The sequence below is a fragment of the Micropterus salmoides genome, unplaced genomic scaffold (genome assembly GCF_014851395.1).
Source record: "Micropterus salmoides isolate LMB-PRFRI ecotype aquatic unplaced genomic scaffold, ASM1485139v1 Ms_hic_scaffold_22, whole genome shotgun sequence".
In the NCBI taxonomy this organism is placed as follows: Eukaryota; Metazoa; Chordata; class Actinopteri; order Centrarchiformes; family Centrarchidae; genus Micropterus; species Micropterus salmoides.
Window position 1 is genome coordinate 11,675,877 of NW_024041373.1, and position 21,896 is coordinate 11,697,772.

Consider the following 21,896-nt stretch of genomic DNA (forward strand, 5'->3'; position numbering starts at 1 on the left):
AAAGTGATGTAGTGAAGTCACGCTGTCACTTTTGTTTGTTTGTCATAAATCCATTTTTTAGGGTGGAGAGTAACTTTTTTGCATTATTGAGGTGGTGGAGCACTTTCTTTATTTTGATAGGTGAAAGGGTGAAATACTGTAGTTCTTATTCTTTAAAATATATCCAAAGAAACAAAGGTCAATAACAGTGGGTTTGGAAGTCTTTGCTCTATCATGTTTTCTTATACCACTCAATGCACCCATTGGTTTCTATTCTAAAAATTCCATGAGGTTTGGAAACCCATCTAGTTTAAGTGCAGATTGATTAAAAGAAATCTGCACTGCGTTACCTCTCAACAATATGATAAATTGTTCAGTGTATGACATACCGCAGTGTTCATCAAAGCTGATGTTCACTGCGGTATGTCACACAACTTAAGCAAGTTACAATGGTCTACAAGTAGAGTTTTATATCATATGGAAATGAATCAAAATCAACAGATGCCTGAAACTGTCAAAACTGTGCATTCAGATTTGTTAAACAGCAAAGTTGTATGCATAATTGCTTGCTCTGAATGCAGAACTTAACTTAATAATAAATATTTCCATTGCTGTATTGTTACACGTCTGCTATACATTATTTATACTTCTTTCTGTTAGTGGCTGTCAACCTAGGAAATGGTGGAGATTGGGAAAAAATGGTTTATTACAAAGTCAACAAAGCCTCTTTATTGTAAAATCACATTTAATTTTACACCACCTTACATTACAAGAGATGGCACAACAAGGAGCCGGGGTCCCATTTACACCAGATTGTCAGAAGAAAAGCTTCGTGTCACCGCCATCCTTAGCTGAATCTCCTCTGCTGTCAGCGACCCTGACTCCAGGGACAGCTTACTCATCCCACTCCTGCTCCCTGCCACTTTGACCCATGTCAACAGAGCAGCAGCACCTTATTCTTGCTGCTGTTGTGTAACGACCACACACAAATCATGCACACTCAGTTCCCAGGAGAGGTTACTGACGAGTGCTGTTCACCAAGGCTCTCGCATTCCCTGTCAGCCTCTGTCAGTACAGTCAAGTTCCACTATGTTTTACCCTGTAGAAGAAAAAAACTCATAGACAGGGAGAGAGAGACAAATTTATGCATGTGGACCTCTCTGAATCAGCCAACGTCTTCATGCTAACCACCACGCTGTGCATCAAATCACACCAAGAAGGTCATGCACAGCAGGGAGAGGCTTTCAAGAAAAAGCATAAAGACACAGTTTCAAAATTAGAGTTCTGTTGCAGTAAAATGTCATAATTGCTTGACAGAATGTGAAAAATAAGTGGTTACACCTATTCTAATAGCTGCTCTGAGTCAATTGTTAGATTAATGCTGCCTTTCAAGCCTGCTTTAATGGCCAGCCTTTAGTAGTAGCTTTATTGGATTTATCAGCATGGCTGGAGCAGCTCTTTGGATAATGCTGTGTTAAATGGCAGTTTATTATGTGGCGGGTTTAAAAACTTTTGGAGAAGGGGGGCACATCTGTAAAGTCAGTAATACCATGTTATGACTAACATTTAGAGCCCGATTTCTCTGCAATAATAAGTACATTATAAACAGTTACATTTTATTCATTAGTCAGTGTACTAAATGTGCCAACTTCTAATATATTCTAATATGAAATTATATTATTAAATGCCCTACAGCCATGGGAAGATTATGAGACAATGGACACAGACATGTAAAAGGTCCTCCAGCCGTCCTACAATAAGACCAAGGCATTCACACTGAAATAAGCTGTGTCTGTAGTCATTTTCCTTCTCTTGGTGGTCGTTCTGCTTCTCTTTGTAGTCATTTTGCTTTTCTTCGTAGTAGCTGTATGTCTCTCTGTGGTTGTTTGTCTCTCTTTGTAGTCATTTTGCTTTTCTTTGTAGTAGCTGTATGTCTCTCTGTGGTTGTTTGTCTCTCTTTGTAGTGATTTTGTGTCTCTTAGTAGTCATTTTACTTCTTTTGCTTGTTGTTCAGTTTTTCTTTGTAGTCATTTTGTGAGTTTTTCTGCTTTTATGTAGATGGCATACCGAGAAAACATCTGACAATGCAGGTGAGGATGTAAACCCTTGACATTACAAACAGTAATAATTTGTGAATCCACATTAGTGTAAGATGGACTTCTTTTTTTAAAGTACCACAGGAGCAGATGAGAACAGTGTCACTCAGACCTGTGTGGACGTGGCATAACAGACTGTAGGTGTGATCGCACCCCACGCTGTCACCTTCACCTGCTTTGTCACTCTATGTTTTTAGAGGTTCCTTTTTTTAGGCACAAGGTTCTTCTTACCTCTGGTTGGGAGGCTGTTGACCTGTCAGCATCCTGCTGGTTATCAGAGCACACAAGGAGAGTGTGAGGAACACAACACAACACAAAATGACATGTCACAGTATGACACCATACAATGTAACACAGTTTAACACAATCTAGCCTTAAACAATGGAACACAATATAAAACAACACAACATAAACCAACAAAAGCACACAATATCAAACAAACCATCTTAACATGATAGTACAGAAAAGGAGCACAAACATCAGTAAAGCACATCAGGGCAGAGTCCTTACAGGCCTGCAGTCATTACAGAAAGTGGTGGAAGCAGCAATTGGTGTCAAATGCTGTGTACTTGCTATTTCCACATAAAGTGACATTTTCAGGGAGCAAGTTCAAGAGCGAACACACATCAGTGTGGCATTTGAGGTAATTGGAAATAGGTGTACTGAGTGGGCTTTGAGAGTCCCTTTGTTTTGTTCTTCACACTGGCTACAACTCAGCAGCGAAGAACTTCTTTCCATCACTGTCAACAGAACAGGGACCTCTTTAAAACTGGTTATGGGTTTTTCAAATAAGCCCCTGTCCACTCTCTGTCAGATTAAACCAGTATTACATAATATTGCATTTCAAGGCCATAAACAAACTCTTTTAAGGATTCATATATATTCTGCCAATTTGAATTAGACAAAAATGAAACATATCGTTAGTTCAGACAGGGCACAGAAGTCGCAGCTGTGCAGCTAGTAACATCCAATCATATTCATGCAGCGCTGCCATTATAAGCCTACACTTCTCACTATTCCTCTGCTGACACTGTCATGCCAAAGCAATTTGCTGTAATCAGAGATGTGTTTCAGTTATGTCTGGTTGAAACCACAATGTTGCTTCTTGTCTGTTGGTTATTTAGCCACAGGATTGAGTCACCAGGAGTTCAAGAGGGACACAAGGTTACATAATCTATGTAACTATGCTATGGCATTTTTAATGAAGCAACTTTGACAACAATAATCTTACCGGCCACTTTATACACCTGCTAGTGCTGAAATGACTGAGACTCATTTAAGATGCTGAACATGTAGTCACAATTCCCCCCCGGATCAAATCTGGCTGTGAAACTTTTGATGCATGTTTTCCCTACTTTCTCTTCCCTTTTTATCTCCCTTTACACTGTCTGATTTCAATATAAAGCCAAAAATGTCCAACAGTACCATACTTATTATTGTACACGGCAAAAGGAACGGCTGGAATGTGCATTTTACTTCCTGAAAATTTTGAATTAAATGGGGCATTCTGATTTAGGTTGGTAGATTATTTTTGTACTTTATGGACTTTGAGTCCATAAAGTACAAAAAAAACACATTTGGTACACATACCCCTGCCCTCGTTATGTCTTGAGCTTACAAAGCTTGCTAGTTCCTCATATCTCCTGTTATCACCTCAGTCTTCACAGTGAGCATTTAAACATGTATTTCTGCATTAATCTCAACGTCCTTCCACAAATTCCATTTTTATTAGCATGCAAGAACAAAATGATATTGGGGAAGAGCTAGGGGGACCAGAACCATTTTTTGGCTACAAAACTTCAAAAATCAAGGCTATGCTCTCAAGGACACCACAGGACTCTCATATCGAGAACAAGGAAGTGACGGCCAAGGATACTGAAAGAGAACCAGGAGAGTTCAACTCGCACGCACACACCCAACACACAGTGTACACTTTACTTGATTTATTAATCTATTTACTTAATCCTTACTGTTCATAAGGGGTTTGTATGTGAGTGTTGTGGATATGGGATACTGTCAGGTTATAATCATTTCCATATGCCCTCTAATCATTCTCCCTCACTCCCACTCATAAGAAATTTTGCAGAATGAGCACCATGAGGATGGCATGTTAATGAACGTAGGATAAACAAGCAACCAACAAACGGGGGAGTCATTATTATGAATTATTAGGCAGATTTTATGCAGTCTTGCTTATTAATGGCATATAACCTTGAGGCTGTCCACTCTCTCTCAATTCCCAATTACACACACATGCATATATATCCACACACGCACGATTTGTAGACAGGGCAATGCTCCTGACAGCTTATCAGGGCAGGAATTTACTGGTCCATGGACATCCGAAATGCAGCCCAGAGATATCGCATTAAGGGAGTTAACCCTTTCACAATCACACAGGACATGAATCTTGTTCACTACAAAGATTTTTTGAGCAATAACAGGGTTCTTGATCAATGAACGAACCAATGTTCCCTAGAAAGCAATCATACTAATATACTATCATCTTTGCAACAATGTTTCATCAGACACTACTGTTCACTACACTTACAGTATCAATAGCACTTGTCAGAAGTGGCTGTAGTTCTTCAGTTTGATCAACAGGTGTCAGAGAGCCCTTCTCTTTCATACGTGGGATTGAGCTCAGGATTCCAACTGTGAAAAGCCAGCTGGTCTTTGATCACTGATTCATTCTGATCCAGAGCTAAAGAATAATCAGTGTTGTGAAAATGGGACATGGGCTTGGTTACAGCTTCCGCGGAGGCTAGAGAGCTGAAATTATGGTGTCCAGAGAGCTGCAGACGTACAGAAATCTTCTTGTTTTTCAGATCTGTTTTTGGTCTATGTGAATGAGGATTTTGGAGCTACAACTAGTGAGAACAAAATATTTGATGAAAGGTTTGGCTATTTTACAGTGAAGTCTACTAAAGACAAATCCTTCCCCATTGTCTATCTTCAGAAAAAAGCACATTTTAGTTGTAATGATTTGGTTTTTGTGACTCACATGGACATTATATTAAAACATCTTTTTGTACAAATGAAAGGAAAAGTCAGTATTCTTTTATGTTAATTACCTTCCCACTCAATGAAAACACATTTCTGGAATGGATACAGCCACCATTTCACGTTTTTTTTGGTAAGTTTTTAATTTGATAATTACCACCAATTAGCAATCAGTGATAATTGCGGTACTTGTTTGATATTGTTGAATGCGTGCTAGATGTCTTTTAATTTCATTTAAAGATGAAAATTCTTAATGTGGAACTGTTCTGACTAAATGTTCGCACACAAAGACTATAATACAATGTCCTCAGTATTGAATTTTTTTGTGCTGTGTTCACTCTTGTGTTCACTCTTGTGTTCACTCTTCCCTGTGACACACGGCACACTGCTACAAAATAAGATCTGAGGAGACTTTGCAACCATTTAAAAGCTTTTGTTCTAAATGTCTCAGCATTATCTCCAGCTCACTAGCTAAAATATGTTTACACCCGGCAGAACCGCTCACAACTTCAACTGTTCATGCAATTCCAGCAGATTTTTTGGCCTCTACCAACATCAAAGCGTCCCCTTCAGTGCCAGCTGGACTGCAACAGCAGTGGTGGTGTTGGCAGAGTGTGTGTGTTTGTGTGTGTGTGTGTGTGTGTGTGTGTGTGAGAGAGTGGGAGACTTGGATTAAGGCCCAGCCCTTGGCATATTTGTGTTAATAAACACATCTTCACACACCTTTCTCTCTGGATGCTGTGACGTTTATCCAGAAAAAGAGGTGCTCACTGAAAGACAGGTGTCTGCTGCTGGGTGGCTCCACAAGCTCATCCAATCGAATCTCTAAAACACTCCTGACTTCTAATTTTTAACAAGATGTCTGAGTATTGCACTCACTGTACCTGCCCGGCACAATCTGAGCTCTGTGGGCAAATTGTACAATTATTTGTTGAAAGGAATGATCTGCTTTTATCTAACCATTCTTGGATTGCAGTCCACTCTATATTTGTTATTATCAAACAAGTATTTACATCAGCTGAGTTGAGAGACTTATGGTTGAAAGGGAATTACACTTTCAGACAGTCTTTTATACAGTGCTATCTTTGTCCACTATAGAAGCAATCTATATAATGCTATTTACACATGAGTAGCCCATAAAGAAGAATCTTCTGTTTCTGTGTATAAGACAGTGTTGCCCATCAAGACACAGAAGCAGCTGGGACTCCTGGTGGCAACCAAATATGCTGATTAAAAATTAAAAATTTGAAAGGCTATAATTTTAATGAGCTGTGAATCATTATAGGACATTTAATAATCCCAGGGAAAACATTAAGCCACCTAATCTAAATTTGGGCAAAGCACATGGTAGAACGATCAGTTTCTTGTTGGTTTAGGTTAAATGTTAATTATTGTTTATTTGGTTGTATTGAAAAGGATTTCTTTGTGGCACTGCATTAAAACACACTGCAATTTATCATATTACATCAATGTTAACTATGACATTAGTTAATTTTGAGAATTCAATTGAGTTTTCATTGTGATAATTTAAAGTTGACATAAATAAATAATTGCTTTTGTAGGATATTGCTCTAGAGTTAGCCTGCACAACTTAAGATGTTTAATTTGCAAAAAAGGGTGTTTTTGTTTTAGTGAAAATGTGTATTTCATGTAAAGCAACTATACAGAACTTTCATTTTGTGTTGATTTTGGCAACCTCTGTGGACAAAAGCGATACTGTTTCCCGGAATGAAGACTGCATTTCCCATGAGCACTACCGTCTAGCTATTCATCTGGCTAGCTCCTGCATTTGTTTTGGAAGTGAGTGAAAGAAAGATGCAACCTAATTTTAGCTTTTTTAAACACTTGAATAGAAGACATTGTTGATGTTATTAGTAACATTTGTGTTTTCCCTATTATGACAATTTAAAATGTTTGTTGTGAAAAAGGCCAATGCTCTCAATGCTCAGCTCCCTCCTGCTTCCATTGTTTGTGCTAGGCCTGAATAATCACATCCTTGACCACTCTACCTACTGAACGCACAGAGATAAAGTATTGACATGATATTGACCTTCTCATCTAAATCCTGGCGGAACAAGCAAACAAATGTTTCCCCAAATGTTGGTGTTTTCAGGATTCATTTAGAAAGTGGTCAGTATGCCCAATCCCAAAATCTCAAGTCATTTAATATGTTATATAAATATCAGAAATTATTAATTAATTATTACTTGTTGATTTTTTCCTTACTTGTTCCTTGGCAACTAGGTCCTTATTGTAAAGCAACAGAATAGATACATCTTTGCAAAGCCTGACTTTGCATCAAAGGACAGTGATTAAAAAGAGACATAAACAGTATGTGCTTAAAGACAAGCCACACAATGCTTAATGAGAACCCTTTAACACAAAGAAGTCCACCCAACCAGCTGTCACTGAATGAAATTGCAATTGACTGGCACAAAGCGGGAAGAAACCACCTTTGCTTTGAGGACCCTAATCTTCTTCTATTTATTCTCAGTTGGATGTTGTCCTCAGCTGTGCTGCACATGAAATGTACATGGATTTTGCAGATGTATGAAGACCAGGGGTCATTTGGCTGATTTTGTAAGGCCCTTTAGTGATTCAAGGCAAAGTGAATAGCTTTAATGATTATTTTGCACACAATAATGTTTGCATCAGACACATTTATTGACATGTCTTACTGGTATTCCTTGGTCTTTAATATTTGGTATTTTAATCATTTTGTGGAGGGGAATCAAGCCAATGTCATATATTCAATATTCAGTTCTTATCTTGTCTAAAGCCTATGACATGTTAGCAATGTGAATGGTCACATCTGACAGCAAATACGATAAATTATGAACAGTGTGATTTCTTCGTCATGCTGTTATCAGGGCTCCACAGTGATGTGTCATCTGTAAACCTTGTATAAGCCTGATGCGGATTTTCTGTCCCTTGTTGTCACTGTAAAAAAGATGTCATGGACAAATATGTTTGATTGTAATCCATCAGTGAAACACAAACATCAATATGTCATCTAAGTGACACAGTTCAGCAACCTGCAGAATTGATTCAATGGCGATCATCTCGTGAGTTTGTCTCAGGCGTGCTGCAGCAGGATGATCAAATGGCTGCAGCCACACAGCTGGGCCTGTTGGTGGTCAGCTATAGTTAAGTGGCTTGGGCAGCAATCAAGCAGCTGCAGAACAAACCAATAAACGGATGAAGGGCTGGCAGTCCCCTGCTTCAGATTCACTGTCGGTTTCTGTAGAGTCATCCATCCAGCAAATCTGTTCCCCCCCCTAATTAAGTTGAAAAGGGGAAGTGAGAGGGTCATTAAGCACTTATTTATTTGGCAAACCACTGGTACAGAACGGCAATTGTATTCTTCTCATCGGGTCATATAATTGGTCTGAACAATGATAAGCTTACCGCCACGCAGAGTGATGGGCAAGGGCACTTGGGGGTGCTGTAAATTGTGCTATGCCTGTGGCACACAAACTTTGATCATTACATCCTCAGCGGGGAGCGGCGCTGATGAATACCCGTGTTGACCTCAAAACCGCCGAACGCGTTTTGGGAGCTGCTGCTGAAGTCAGCTCACACATAATTCTTTATTGCTGGAAATGAAAAGAGGATTGGTGTCCTGTGAGCAGCGGCGCTACCAAGTGAGATTACATCACAAACAAGAAAAAAGAAGAGAGGATTCAATTTGGGAAGAAGTGTATCACATAGGTAGAGTGGCCCTTCTGCTTGTCAGAGATTGGGGGAGAGGAGCGTTAATCATGGCACACAGCCCGCATCTCCAGGGCTCCAGCTTTGGCTGTTTGAGCATTCTGCAAACTGAAATACAGTCGGTGTCAGAGAAAAGTTCAATGACATTGTTAGGAGGCCAATGTGAGGACACTGAACAGGTGCTCTTTACTTGACAAATATAAACTGTAAGACACCAGGCTCCTCTGCACTCTGTGCAGAAAGCGATCAGCAATTCCTTCAGGTCAGAGCAATCACACAAACTAGGTCACACATGATGACATTTACTCTATATGTAGAAAGGCAGTATTGTATAATTGGGATAAAATATTTTTTAAACATGCCCATTTCTGATGCTATTCACTGTTAATGACTTTCACTAAAATGGACAAACTTTTGTTTGAGAGAAACTGACTTCATTGCTGAAAGATTTGAAGTAACCGTTTACAGTAAGTTCAATACACTATAAGCCAAATGATTTGAACTTTTGCAATAAAATTTACTTTTTGCCTTTGACTATTCAACCTACTGTAGGCCTACATACCTCCCTGAAAGACGATGTCTGATGTGTTGCTGTAGAATTCAGTGTGCAGGTGTTTATAAACTGGCATTTTCATCCATCCCTATATAGTTAGATCTTTGGTGTTGAAAGAGAAATCACTGTATAATGGGGTACAATACTAAGCAACGATTTTCAAGCCACCCCTCAGCACAACAAACAGCTGCTATGGGATCAATGTGCAGCTTCATCATTTTCAAAGATGAGGAACTAACGGCAGTCGCTTGTCCATGGAGGCGTGAGGCAGTGGTGCAATCAATCCTGATTGGGTGAGACGTGAAGACAAGAGGGATGTCGGCACTTCTGCTATTTAAGGGGGTCAAGTGCCATTGATCTTAGACTTCCACTGAGACACTGACCTGTCATCGATAAGATGGATTAAGCTCTCAGTGCCAGCACATGTTTCTCCACTGCCCATCATATCTTCACATCCTGTCTGCAGCGTCCACTCTATGACTCACTCTCCCTTGGGTTTTCTTCATGGGCCCACTGCTCCTATGGCATGAACTGTTCACTGAAGGAGGTATATGAGTGGAATCTGACACCGTTATAGTGGGAGGATGGGATATATTTATAAAGTCTGTTCATTTAGCCTATTTATATAGAAACTTCATCATCCTTAAATTCAAAATACAAAATAATTTATTTAGAATTCATACTCAAGAGATGTTCTCTTCTCATATATGTGATAATACATCATAAAATAAATAGCAAAACACTGCACTAATCATTTTTTTTTATGTTGACAATGAATAAAAAAAGTATGAGTAATGTCTCACTGCCCTCATCAGTCTCTGTTTCCTGCAAGAAAAGCTCTGATAAACCCAGCAGACTGGTAACATTAGCAGCTGGCTAACTTAGTTATTATTTAGTATAGTATAGTCGCATATTGTTGGTGGAGTCCAAAACAGAGCTAAAAGGAAAGTGAATATTGGACTTCACAGACAGAAATATGACTTGAAATGAATGTTAATGTTGCTCCATATGTGCTGGACATAGGCAATTGCACACAGCAACCATAAGGTGATGTCAATGTTGTGTTTACAGCTTGTTCTTGTGCCTGCAATCAGAGTGAAAAAGCAGTTATTGCTGCTTTAATGGTGAATGATGCCGAAATACTGTCAATTCATATTGTTTGGGTATATATTATATTGTAGAGTTTATATACTGAGTGAACTCATGCTAGTTTGTGAAAATCTGCTGAGTCTGAACCTTAAAAAAATGCACTGAACTGCCAAATATTACTACTTTACAAAGATATGCTTTTGCTGCTATGTAGTATAACTTTTTAAAATTTACTTCTCCATTCTTAAATGCAACTACATAACATTCTACTTAAACCAAATTGCCTATTATTTCTATTTTAGAGTCTATCTCGCTGACTGTTGTTTAGGCCCCGATGTTTGCTACTCTTTGAAACAAAACATTTATAGGTTAAATTGGCTTTTCCACCAGCGATGACTTTATAAAGCACCACTATTCTGAAATGAACCATGCTATGGAGAAGTGGGAATTGGTGTAGACAAACACAGAGCAGTTGGATATGGATATCTGAATTCACAAAACAGCTGCTCTCCCTCTCATGAAATACTGGCATATAACCAGACTTATAATAAAACACTGTAGACACCAGGGCCTTTTCACAGTCCTCTGTGTATTCTCACTTTCTTCTTGCTCAAATATATACAGTATATGGACAGATTAAAACACACAACACAAGTCTCTCAGGCCTTAATCTCTCATATTTGTATAATAACACATTAACGAGAAAGATGTTTGCTCCAGGCAGACCTTTTCTGACAGATGTTTGCACATCCAATAACTGCACTGCAGTGTTGAAACTGGCCTGTTTTCTTTATATGTTGAGCTTTCTTTTTGATAGCTTATAAATCCCCTCCAATTGGTGCAGCAGCAAACCTGTGCAGGAGCAGTTTTTGCTTTTTTAAAGAGAAGGATATCTCACAGGAAGCAGTCTTAGTATTCCGATTTCCAGCATAATCACCATGTGCTTTGCTCAAGCAGAAATTGTCAGTGGAAGGCAGATTGCGCATACATAGTTTGGGCGTTTATTTATGTATGTGGCGTTGTGTTCTTGCTCTTTGCGTTGTGTTCTTGCTCTTTTGCATGTGTATTGCTAGAGTACAGTTTGATGCAGATGTAAGTTGACACAATGCATAATTGCACTGTTGGATTTGCAATTGCTTTTGTAAATGAGGAAGTATATGAAAATATTATTATTGTTATTTCAATATTTGCATGTTTTATGATGATAAATCACAGTTGATCTCTTTCCTGTAGAGGACTTGTGAGTTAGTCAACCACATTTGCTGTTTCTGAATCTACCTGCCACAATCAAGCTTTTGTCCATTTATTTTACCATATATATATATATGTATATAGTCTCCACACTGGTGAAGAAAGCACAGAATGACTGTATTTTTTCAGGAAGCTTAAGACGACCAAATTCCTGTGCCCAGTTCTTGTCAGCTTTTACAGAGGAGCAATATAAAGCATCCTGACTGGAAACATCACAAACTGGCCTGGGATGTGCACGGCCAATGACCGGAAGGGCTCTGCAGCGGATGATTAAAACTGCTCAGAAGATCATTGGTACCCATCTCCTGAGCGAGTGATATCTGTGAGGTGAGGTGCCTACGCGGAACCCAAAGGAAACTAAAGGACAGCACCCACCCCAGCCACAGCCTGTTCACTCTGCTGCCTTCTGGGAAGAGATACAGAAGTTTCTGCTGCCACACCACCAGACTGCAGAGCAGCTCCCCCCACCCCCAAGCTATCAGACTTTTAAAACTCTAATTCATCCACTGCTCCAGTGATGATAGTTTATTTCTGTTTACCATTTTTTATAATTTATTCTGTATTAATGTATATTGTCTGCTATGCAGCAGAAGGTAGTTACAAAACCAAATTTTGTAACTCTTGAAAAGTCTTTTCAAGACTTTTATAACTTGTTATATTGTGACAATAAACCCACCCACCCACCTACCTACCTATCATGACCAGCAGATGTCAGAAGTGTTCCTCAAAACCTGGGTGTTCCTCTCAGCACTGAGCTCATGTTATTGTCATCAAGCTTGTTTCCTTGCCCAGTTTACATGCAGTAAAGTCACATAATACATGCACAGCACAAGGAATGGCTTTTTATCTAAATGCTGTCAGGTGTGTAAATAACTTATTTAAATTAGGAGCTTCTCGCTGTATCTGTATCTGTGTGTGTGTGTGTGTGTGTGTGTGTGGTAATTTAGTAATTAATGGAGGATGGGTGCAGAACAAAGTGGGTGCAGATACATCTAGTGCTCCAGCTGTGCACTAGATAAAGAGACAGACGAGGTAAATGAATCGTTGATGGAGGAAAAGTGCAAAGATCGAATGGACAGAAAAGAAGAGAGCAGTCGAGAAGGAGGGCAGATTCTGGCGGTGGCAGATAGATAAGCAGGCAGCAAGACAAACAGACAGACAATCAAGCAGGCTTGAGTATACAAATAAACATGAGTACCTGTGGTGTATGGATGATGATATGGTTTTAGAGATGAAAGCAGAAACAATGCAAATAGCCCTCACTCTCAGCAGTTACCATGACGACCAACCACCTGAACTTGGAGGTAAGTCCCAAAAGAGGTCTGCAGGAGGGAAGGGGGGGGGCAAAAGAGATATGTGTGTGTGTGTCCTGGTTTCACAGTTTGCCAAGTCCTCCATGTGTCTCCTCAATACACACTGTCGTCCCAGTGTTGTGGAATGGCTGCTCCACTGGGAAGCCCAGTTTAGGAGACGGTGAAACATTTGAGGAGCAGGAAACCTCTAACAGAAAAATTCAATATCGAGCCTGCACAGAGTTTTAATTTCTTGCCCCCCCCCCAAATTATAATTTATTAAATGCCTCTATCTTCTTAGGCTCTCTCGCCCTCGTCAACTAGCCGCCCCACCTCTCCATGTGCCACATGTAATGGATTCTCTTTGATATGGCTGAACTCGAGTTGCACTAACCCAGAATGTGATCAGGTATCCACTCTCAACCTCAGACTGCCTGCATTTGAAGGCTGTCTAATGTCGTGGGTGGTGTCAAATACAGAAGAATTTCTCACTTCCTGGGAATTGGTTTACAACTACAGATTCCTTTTTTTTTTTTTAAACAGAAAAGCTCACACAGTCAGCGTTGCACCAGGAGAACAGCCTCTATCAGAAGGTACACAGAGCCAGAAAAGACTTTTCATTTGGTTTTGTTTGCTGTTTGTGTTGATGGTCACAGAGGAAGTCTATTCTCAGACAAAGCAAACTGTATCATTTCTGTGCACAGACAGAACTGTGGACTCTGTGGAGAGCTGTGTCAGTCATGGGAAATGTGTCTTTTAAACCTAGACTCCAAAGACGACATTAAATAGAAGATTATTGTGTTTTATTAGAAGATGTAACAAAACAAACAATAAAAACAGTACTGTAAACAAAGTGGACATTATGGCCTGTATTTGAGATTCATAGATTTTATGTGGTATAACGTTTAGTTTCAAAAGTTAATGGCCATGTTAACAGGGTCCCCTCTCTCCTCTCTCATTCATGCAACCAGACTTTAAAACACTGTGATATTATACAAATACATAAAAGTGACTGCACTATCACTACATGCAACTACTGTACGTCTTCTCTCTGGCAGCGGATGTCATGCAAAATGAGAATTTGTATTTTTAGGCATGGCAATTAATTTCCAGGCTGCACCTATCGTTATGAAGCTAAATTTTAATTACTCATTTCAGGGCAGTTATGGTTGGAGCCCCGCACACTAAAGATAATTTGCCTTTTCAGGGGGAGTGGGGTGGGATTGGGGTGGGGGGTTTACAGCAGCTACAGAGGCAAGTGCAGGCGATTTTTGTGACAATCAGACCATAATTATGTGTGGGGACGCAGCCAAGCGCGACATGGCCCGATGTCATTAACTTGCAGCCCACCTCAGATTGAAAGGGGCTGGGGGGTTGTCATTATTTTCTATTATTCTGAGAGGAACACAAATCCAAATGAGCACAGACAAAAAAAAAAACACGCATCTAAGCTTGATGCCACAGGCTTAGCCAGCTGTTTGACATTCAGCAGTTAAACCTTGCTGTAGTGAAAAGAGTGGGGTCACAGGGATAATATTGCTTGAAGAACAACGTGAAATTTCATTAGGTCTGCTAATGCCTCCCTGACATTAGTGATAAATCCTCAGCTGCTAGCTAATGGGTGCTAAGGAAGCAGATATCTATGGCCTGCGGTAACTGTACCATGTCCGATGGCAGGTAGTCGAGGGATTTGGCTTGAATTCAGAGTTGTGTGCAACAGAAACATGTTGCTGCACACAGTATGCGACTGCGACAGCTCCACCATATCAGGAAACAAGATACTGAAGCAATGGGACTTTCTTCAGGCACCATTCCTTTACAGTGCATGTTATTGCTACACTGCATGCTAAGTAGTGTAAAATACATCTACATATCCAAATTGAGCAATCCAACAAAGTGATGCCTACATTTAATTGCACTGTTGTTACTGTGTTCCATGTTTCAGGAAGGGCTGTGTTGTACAGTATTCATGACAGACATTTTGGAAGTTTGGATGAATATTTCATGGCCTGATGGACTGGGATCCAGCCTGAGATGCAGTTGGCAGTGGATACCATTCATACTATCACACTCATACCAATGCCTTGATACGTCTCCTCCCCTTGAAATGTCAATGTGAAGTGATCTGAGATTTCGTCGATGTTTCCTGAAAAGGAAAACTAAGAAATCGAAACGGGGGGAGGCAAAGTGATTGTCTTACCAATAAGTGCTGATACATATTTTAATCTAATACATGTTTCAGACATCAAGGGCAGTGGCAGTCATGCTGTAAGGTGGTGGGGAGTGTCTGAAGCCACTCTTACAGTCCAAGCTCCTGGTGGACTTTTCCTAACGCTGCGCTGGTCATCTGTGGAACAGAGGGCGAGTATCCAATGGACAGGCAGGGTTTGCCTCCTCCAGCACCCTGCCGAGCTGCCGCTGTGGTAACACCAGTCTGCAGGGGTGGGGGCTGGGTTTCTGATATCACTGACATGTATCATTACAAGTGTCTGTGGCTGTCTATTACCTGGCCTTCACGGTTGTACCTTGCTTTGTCATCTCTCTGAAGCATTTCCTCCCTTTCTTCTCTTTACTCCACTTCACAAACTGGAGCTGCTGAGGAGCTAAAAAACCACCAGACTGCAGACTACAGCTGAATGAAGGAGAACACACGGAGAGGGATGGGAATTATTGGCTTAATTAGACCTACAGGGAGTCCAAATTGAATGATTTGCCAGAGTGAAGATACTAATGCACAGGTGTGACGAAGCCAGCATATACGCAACTGAATATCACAGTTTTATATGGATGTCTGCAGTTTGGGTTCACAGAGCTCCTGTCTTCCATGTACGCAGGGCACAAGAGAATTTTGTTATTCTTTTTGTAAAATTAATGGAGCATTAGTTTCTCAATGGGAAAATAAATTGAATGAATACTGACCCATGTTGGACTTGGGCATGAAGTAAAAACAGAATTATGAACAAGCAACCAACTGAAAAGTTTAGGATTATTACTTTTCTCAAAATATAAATGCCTGTCAAATTTTAGATGATAAATGGGGGTTTTAAATGTATCTTTGTTAGTATCTTGTTTTATATAAATCATGTACTAACTTTTATTCAACGTATCATTACTATCCACATCATTATAATTTAAATTATTTTATGTGGGGAGAAGGGGGCTTGGGAGGGAGGCAAGTTGAACATGAGAGGGCCCTGATGAGTGGGAGATACTAAATATAATTTCCCAAAACTTTACAAAACAATCCTGTTAATTGACATTTTCAATAAAGATAATATGAGAAAAATTGTAAAAGGGCAAACATTTCAGAATATACAGTATAGAAATACTTTCCATGCAAAAATAGTTTTAATGTGAATTGTTTTGTGGCAGTGCAGTTTGTACTGTAAACCAGGATGGAAAAATAGGGGTTAACACTGTCAGCGTGATGACCGTGTTAACCTACACATGCCTACCCTGCTACAACTGACTATATTTGATATGACTAAAAAATTGGACTTCAGATCCTACTTATGTCTAAAAGTATTTGACACTGAAATGATAAAAGGTGAGGCGGTAGTGCTGCAGATGAGGACATCTCCAAGAGCAAGGTGAATTTAGAGACTCTCTTTTAACTATAAACATCCAAATTGATGGTGCTTTTGTTGTACCTCCGTGTCTTTGAGCAGGACATTAAAGCTCTTCCAGCTTTAGGGCTGCTGTTCTAAAGTCGACCTTGAAATCTGACCTTATGTGGTTGTAAGCAAATAGAAGGTTTTCCCCACAGAGATAAATTAAGTGTTGCATTGTTAATGAAATGAAATGTTGCCTGTTTTCACTGTGGGTATATTAACCTGTAGTGGATAAATTAAACTTGTGTGAAGGAAGTCAGCATGGTGAAAGGCCAATTAAATGGCTGGAGTGGCAATAAGCAAACACATGATGTGAGACCGTGTGCAGCTTTGACTTTAGATTAAATCTAGGTAATTTTTTATAATACCACACAGTATCATTATTATTATAACTAACACACTGGAGTAACAGGTATTCAACAACTTGTTTAATAGTATTTATTAAAACATTATATATACATTATATTTACCTTTGCTTTATCTTTCATTTATTTTAGTTGAAAAGTCAGCAGTACATTTACAGCCTCTCTTTCTTTATTTTAAATTAAAAAATATCTTGCAAAACATACATTATAAAATAAATACAAGAAAATTATATGATTATTAAAGAGATAAAAAATAACAGCTGGTACACAGAACATTAGCCAGAAGAGGCCAGTGCTCCAAAGATGAATCATTTCCTATAGTTCTCAAACAAATATCTACTTTCATTTCATGTGATGGGTGAGGGGATGTATTTTTCCCTTGTTGCTTTTTCTGTTATAGAGGCAGCAGATAGATCCACAACAACAAATAGTGTTGATAATGTGTAGATAGTATTGTTGACCTTTCTGGTTATCACTAATAGTTTTATTTGGACCTCCGTAAATCTTTGACCCAGGAAACCTCCACACCATCTTTGTCCTCCTAACTGGATGCTTTTTGAAAGACAAATAGTTTTTGAAGCTTCTTTGATGGAGATGGGACAGCTTGGATTCCTTAATAAAGAGATTTTGCTCTGAGTGCAGCAGATCCCTTTGAATTGAGCAATTGTATATCACATTTCACCACCACAATATATTAGCTGGACACCAACTGCTGCCATTTGAATGGAGGTTATTTTCCAGCTCATTAATATTGATAACAAATGGTAGATTTTAAGGAGGCACAGAATCGCACCCTGCTGAGTGCCTTCAATAAAAGAATTTTGATATGGCTTATGTGCATCAAGGAAACTGATATTGTATATGCACTTAATACACTTATGCTTTGTTACATGGTAAGTATCATTTTAATATCATGCATACACATCACACACCTTTTTTGTTTGACGTACCCCTGTCAGATGAACTCAAGTACCCCTTCAATCATGTTCCAAATATGTTCTCATGAATGTATGATAAACTGGATACTATTAAACATATTTCAAATAAGAAATTGTTCAAATGTTTCTTTCACATAATTGAATTGTCAGTGCTTAGTTCTGGAGTGACATAAGCTGGACCTTTCAAGCATTTATCCATTACTTAGCTAATATTTTCAACTGTTTATCAATTAGGCTACTTTTAGATAACTGTTTGTTTTAATTGTTTAGCGAACAATTTCAACTGTTTATCGATTACTTTTAGCTCACTATTACTGTTTCATTACCTTAAACTATTTCAACTTATATTTAATATTTCAACCCTTTAATGACTACTTAATATAGCTATTTCCGCTGCTTCCCTATTACTTTTAGCTAACTTTTGTATTTCAACTTTAGCCATTTCTCATAGCTAACTATTTCAAAAAAGTTTAATTTCTATAACTATTTATCTGCTACTTTTCAGCCGAAGTCAAGTTCAGTTATTTCAACCATTTAGCCATTATTTTTTAGGTGACTATTTCAACTTGCCAACTAGCATACACAATCAGTTGTAGCACAGAGTGTTAATGTGTTACAAGTGACTGATCAGATCATCTTATTCACAAATATGTAGACATATATTTTAAACAACCATAATTTGATTTTTTTTTTTTGTTGAGTTTAGTTGAAATAAGCTATGCAAAATACCAAGCATTAAGTACCCCCTGAAGTGGCCCTGTTTGGGAATCACTGCATTATAATACCTTGTTGGAGGAGTAGCTGTAGCTGTTACTAATTATGAGCATTACCAGGCTATTTTTCACACACACACACACACACACACACACACACACACACACACACATTCTGACCCCACCAGCATGTAGCTTAAAGCGCAGAAGAACACTGTATTTGAAAATTAAAGAGGCGAGTTCACATTAGTCTGCAATATACATGTATTGTTGGGATTAGATATTAGTGTCCGATTTCCAAATTGTACTACTTCCTGTCTCCTATGAGAGGAAGGTGTTGGGTCAGATCCTAATTTAGAACAATAAATTTAGGCCCCTAGTTGCTGGGGGAAGCACTGTCACGGCAAGATTGATTTTATTGCGTCAGCCCTGAAGTGTGTTAGTGCGAGTGTGTGGGGGAACAAAGGGTGGTGTTGGGCCTCTCAGCCTCCACCGGAATTACCATCTGCTGAAAACAGTCAATACATCCCCTAGCATCATGTTGGGCCTCCCCTTATTCTTCTCTGATTGACTGGAAAGGTCACAGGCGGCATCAAGAATAAGCAGCCAATCAACATGCATGCCTTTACAGAATGCCAATATCTCATCAACTCTTTTAACGGTCATCACGCTGACATTAGCTTTCACTTGCTTGTATAACTCGTGGAAAACGATGCTTTTTAGAAAGAAAAACAACCAAAGACTGACTGGTATGTTGAGCAACCTATGTATTGAGCAATATAACAAAATATAAGCACATAAATAAACTATAAGTATTTTTGTTTCAATATAGTGAAGACGTCAAAACATTGAGTTTGAGAATGTGTTTTCTGACACATTATATGTGAATCAATATATTATGAGAGGTATGAGGTCTGTGCTTTCAGCAGCAGTGTCTGCTTCAAACCTGAGATCCATATTTTCACTGAATAATCTCACGTTATAGAAATAAAATCTGAATTCTGTTTGTGAATGAATATTTTTTCTCTTGTGCAGCTCAGAATCCATGACAGTGAGAATTTGACAGTGAGGTCAATATTGATTCTCAATGTAAACATTCAGTGGCTTAGAGCAGTGGTCCTCAAAGTGCAGTCTGGTGACCCCCAGGGGTCCTTGAGGGGGTCCCATGGGTTCCACATTTATTTTCACTATAATCCCATCCATAAGTAACACAATGACAGAATGTGTGACTATTTTGGTCATAGGTTTCATATACTTTCTGTAATAAAACATCTAAAAGCAAAAATGCCATCAGATTGGGTCCCCCATCTGATAGCATTATCAAACCCTTATTAAATAGGGGGTCTATGGTCTAATTTAATCAGTTTAGGGGTCCTTTATGTGAAAATGTTTGAGAACCACTGGCTTAGAAATTCATGTGAGAGCAGCTCATTATTGAAAAGTATCTTGTGACAAAGTCATAGAAAAAGAATGTGTTATCATCCAGTATGGCAAATAACTAAGGTCTGGCCTGTTTGGAAATGTAAAATTTCATCAGGATATTCAGATGTGATTGTATTAAAACAAAAGTAAACAAAACTTAATAAACAAAGTAGCCTGTTTGTATAAAAACTAAATATTGCACACCTAAATGTGTCAAAGGGCAGCAGAACTTAAAGGTTACATTTAAAAAAAAAACTTGTTGTGTTTGAAATGAAGTAATGAACACTTAAGTAAGTAAGTAGTAATGTATATCTTGGTGGCAAGTCAGCAGATTATTCTTTGAATTTAATGTGATTCAAGTAAAATGTAATTTATTTTTCTAAATATAAAGAATATGCAACCAAAATGAGAAGACTAAAATAAAGAATTTTTAGGAAAATACATTTCTGATGCAGTTTGGCACATTTAAAAGCTGGAAAAATACTTAAAAAATATAAAACCTTGCTTATAAATCATAAAAGTATAGAAATATAAAAATCCTGGTCATAAAATGATTGAGACAGTTTAACTTAGAAATCTGTTTTACTGACTATGTGGAGCATGAATGAGGCATGATCAAAGTCGGACTTTCTGACAGGCTACATAAGTAACGCGCTATACTGTACATACATACAAGGCCTCTGCCAATTATAGTTTTGGAAATTGTCAGAAAATAGATGCCCAAAAGCAACAAAGCAAGTTCAATTCTGCATGACAAGGTGCATGGATGATGCCAGAAGTCTGGGGCTCATCTTGTTCAGCCGAGCATGAAGGGTGCAAATATTAATAAACCACCAGAAACAGAGTGAGAAAAACAGAGAATGCAAGGAATGATTTATAAGAGGGAATAGTTGGTATGGTTTAGGGGTAAACAATAGTGTCCCTCTGGCCTGGTCTGCATTTCATACCACTGTGATGAAGCTGTCATAAGCATGCACCACTCCGGTAATACAATCCTCTGGGGGACGCTTAGTTTTAATTTGGATGTCACAAGAAAATGATTAACTTTAATTGTTTGTGAGGCGGGTGTGAGCTCACGTATATCTATACCTGTCTGTCTGTCCGTTTTTATTTTCAGGTGCAAATGAATATTTAATTTGCTTGAGAGAAAGCATTCACCTCCAAAATGTCAATCACTCAAAAATTAGGAAAACAGTCTTGCTTTTAGACTGATGAATTGACAATCCATTTTTTGTTCAAGCACGTAATGTGCACCTGAGAAGACACTTAGAGCATGTTTTTTTGAGATTGGTTTTATTTCCTCAGTTTTCTGGGCCCCACAGACCCGACTGCTGTATGTGAAAAAATTATGAAAAATGCTTTTCCTCTGACCTTAATAACACAGAAATAAGCATAAGGTATTGGTTTTTCTGCCAAAATTAGAAAATATTTAATGTTTATTTGTTATATGGGATATGCATGGACAAATATATTCCTTTAATATGCCAAACAATCACAGACACATGTATGTATGAAATGTACAGTATGTTAACCAACACAGTGATGCCACTTAGTCTGACCAAAGAAAGATCTAACTCCCTGTTGGATGACCTGAAAGACTTCTTTGGCATGTGTGAGGGGTAGTGCTGCATAAAAAGTGTGGTCATCCCCAATCACAGACACAGAGATTATGAGCTGGGTTCCCAAAAAGACGCAATGCATAATTTTCTATAGTATTTATAGCTATTATGGCTATAGCTAGGAAACTCACAATGTATCAAGATAGTATATCAATGTTAAGTATGTTTTCTGAGCTTTTAAAGAGGGCCTGGAGTCTCAAGGACCCCAAATTGAAATTGTGCCTCTTTCATTTACATGTAAATTATATTTAGTG